General features: G+C 52.5%; 1 protein-coding gene across 5 annotated transcripts in view; it reads left to right on the top strand.

Moving 5' to 3' along the window:
* Positions 1-3271, top strand: part of CACNA1H (calcium voltage-gated channel subunit alpha1 H) — a 605989-nt gene that overhangs the window by 449867 nt on the left and 152851 nt on the right. The gene's annotated exons all lie outside the window — the stretch shown is intronic.

The following is a 3271-nucleotide window of genomic DNA, read 5'->3' as shown; positions in this document are numbered from 1 at the left end:
CTGTTCTTCTGCTGCTTATTCCAGGGTTTTGCATTAATCAATGGCATGGCCTTGGCTATATAAGTTAATGAGGGCTCCAGAGGGAATGTGTTTACTTTGCCCCCCGCTCAGCAAAGGTGTGGGAGCAGGAGGCAAAGGAAGCGCTGAACAGTCAGCCGGAGCGTACGCCGGAGAAGGCCTTGTGCATGGGGAGCAATGTTCTCTGTGCTTTACGTGAGATCAGGCTATACCAAAGGCTCTGCAGGCAGCCTCTCCTCTCCGTTACGCCTGTATTAATTCAGGGACCTCCGCTGACCTCACTCCACCTTCACTTGGGGCTGGGATTCATGCTGTTAATCATGCAGCAACAGCATCCTGGCCATGGAGAGACCCTTCCTCCTCCGGGATGCCGAAGCTCGTATCCGTGACCATTTCTGTCTTGCCAAAGCAATGGACGGCATGATGCTAGGGAGCTCTTGCAAGGAGGAAGGATGTTTCTAAAAATGGAGCAGGCTTCCCAGTGCCTTGCTTGGGTCCTAGGTCTGGTTTCTGTTTTTCCCAGCCCGATGCATGATTCTACCCATTGCTGAAAGTGGAGCTGGGGTGCAGAAGAGAAGTTAATAACCCCTTCTCCTTCTAGCAGGGATGCTGACGGGGCAGGATCCAGGGAGTTGGTAGTGTTTATGCCCATCCAGTTGATCAAGGAGCCGTAAAGACCTTAGTCCTCCTCTATTAGCAAGTGCTAATAACTTGTAAACCCAGTGCTGCTGGTTCTTGCCATGCCTGGGGTTAAGCCAAGGTAACTCCCACCTGCTGAGGAGGGCTCCAGCCTGCACTTAGCTGCAGGAAATCCCTGCACGCTGGGCCAGCTGGACACTGCAGTGAGACCCTGGGTCCCCCAGCTCCATCTAAAAGTCCTGGCCTCCCTCTGGATTTGAATAAGAAAAGGTCTGCAGTGACTAGTTTCTGTCTCTCCCAGCTGGGAAGAGGGAGCAGAGGCGAGTCCAGGCAGTGCCAGAGAAGTGCAAAGCACAGGAGCGTTTGGAAGATAATTGCCAGCATTAACAAGTCATTAGCAGCCAGGGAGCTCTCAGCCCCATCTGAAAAAAAGAGGCCTGGGGTCTGCTAGAAAAGATGCAATTGTGGGAAAGGATTCGCTCTCCTTTGTTGTGGAACTGAACAACAAAAAGAAAATAGCACAGCCTGTTCCTAGGAGTTCATGTGCCCTGCAATGCTGTGAGGTTATTTTAACAGGCAGCCAAGGAAAGTCTGGTATTTTGAAGACATCTGCGGCGCCAGTGTTTTGCACATAACTTTTAACGCTTTGATGGCACGAAGGAGATGGGAGCCATGTGCCTCAAACATGAGCACCTCCAAGACCACTTGTGCCATTGCTTTTCACCTGATCTGTCCATTTAGGTCTAAATCACTGCTTTAGCAAGCAAAGCTGGAGCAGGGGGGCTATAATGGCTCCAGATGTGAGTTAGGAGAGTGGGGAAGCAGCTCGAACTGCTGCTATCCTGGGCATGAGCACCTGATTCACCCCAAAAGCTGGGTATAAGCACCTGGGCATATGCACCATGCACATAAGGACCTGATTCACACCAAAAGCTGGGTATAAGCACCTTGGCGTAAGCACCCAATGGGCATAAGCACCTGATTCGCACCAAAAGCTGGGTGTAAGCACCTGGGCATAAGCACCTCCAGACAGACCCCTCTCATGAGATGAGCAGACAAGTTTTACAGGCTTGTGACTTCTGCCTGATGTCTGGAGAAGCAGCCAGACTCAAGTCCTCACTGTCACTCGGCTTTCAAAGGCATGAACAAAGCCATGGCTTTGTTCTTCGGGTTTCCTCTAGAAGGTCCTGGCATGCTGGACGTTCGTGCCACGTAGCACTGTAGGAAGCTGGGGGCTCCTAGGCCCAATGACCTTATCAGCTGATGGGTTCTCTGTGGCCCCCGGGAAATGAGTTAGTGGGTCTTGGTCCAGTTCCCAATGAAAGGGGTCCAGGTTTGGAAAATAGCCACTGTCCTGAGTGCCCAAATTGGAGCACCTGGAAGAAAGGATGTCTGAAAACCAGGCCCACGTGTAGAAAACGCCTACCTAGAATCACTGGCCACGTATGAACATCTTGATCCAAACCACCAGATCCCCCGGTTACCCTCCTCTCAGCCTAGTCAGAATGATATCAGGAGCCAAAATGTCCACCCCCTTCCCAAACCAGTCACTTCCAGCAGACCCAGTTGCAGGAATTCAGTGTGATGCTTATGGCGTTACTGGGCTTCTCCGAACTGCAAACAGGGTCCCAGTTCAGGCTCCAGGCAAGGTTTCCATGCAGGTTCAGGTCAATCCCAGTTTCACCCCCGTCGGGTGGCTCGCCTGCGTGTTGGCCAGGAAAGGGCCCCTGCGTAGACATGCATCTTCCAAGCTGGGTCAGCGCTAGCCCTGCCAGGCCCAGCTTCTGCAGGGGCTCCCTGCATTTCTCCCCAGGCCACACTGTACACTCAGTTTGGATGCTTATCTTGCTGGGATCCTATGATCCCTGCTGACTTCCTGCCCCTGGGGCAGGGGGCTGGACTCGATGATCCTCCGGGGTCCCTTCCAGCCCCAATGTCTATGAAATGAAAAAGTAGCCTGTTTGATTAAAAAATCTGGGCTTATCCAGGACTCCCCCTGTGTCTTCTCTGCAGTTAATTTATTATAAGCTTATGAAGCGAGGCGAGGCGAGGGGCACTGGAGAGGTCATCCTTGACCAGAGGTATTTAATCAGGTGCCCTCCTCAGCCCCACTTTCCCCACCCTTTATTATCTAAACTAAAGTGTCCTCGAAATAGGGTGCAACATTTTAATAGTGCCCATGATGCTGCTAATGAGGTGAGGGCGCTGGATTTGATGCAGACTGAATTGAGAGCATGTGGTGGGCTGGTCTTTTTCCCCAGGGTGCCAGAGCGCACACCGGTCCCTGTGGCAATGGCTGTCCAGCGGTCTTAGGGACAAGGTGCAAATAGGGTCTCTGTGGGATTGGGAGGCAGCTGGTAGATTTATAATTTTTTTTTTAGGACTTAATGATCTTGAGGCCTTTTCTTCCAGACTGCAGCAAACACAGACCCTAGCACCCCACCCCAGTCATCAAGCATCAAGCCCTTCACGTGTGATGGAGCGACTGCAGGTCGTTAGGCACCAGGGTTGTGATGCGGCAGCGGGGAGATTTCAGGAGCCAGGCGTGAGTTGCTAACCCTGTGCGTGTCCCTTGTCTGTAGGTCTGCGCAGGGCTTCCAGCAGGCTGTCGGGG

The sequence above is a fragment of the Gavialis gangeticus genome, unplaced genomic scaffold (genome assembly GCF_001723915.1).
Source record: "Gavialis gangeticus isolate Ggan-Ray unplaced genomic scaffold, GavGan_comp1, whole genome shotgun sequence".
Lineage (NCBI taxonomy): Eukaryota > Metazoa > Chordata > Crocodylia > Gavialidae > Gavialis > Gavialis gangeticus.
Note: the sequence above shows the minus strand (reverse complement) of the source record. Positions and strands in the feature narration are given on the sequence as shown.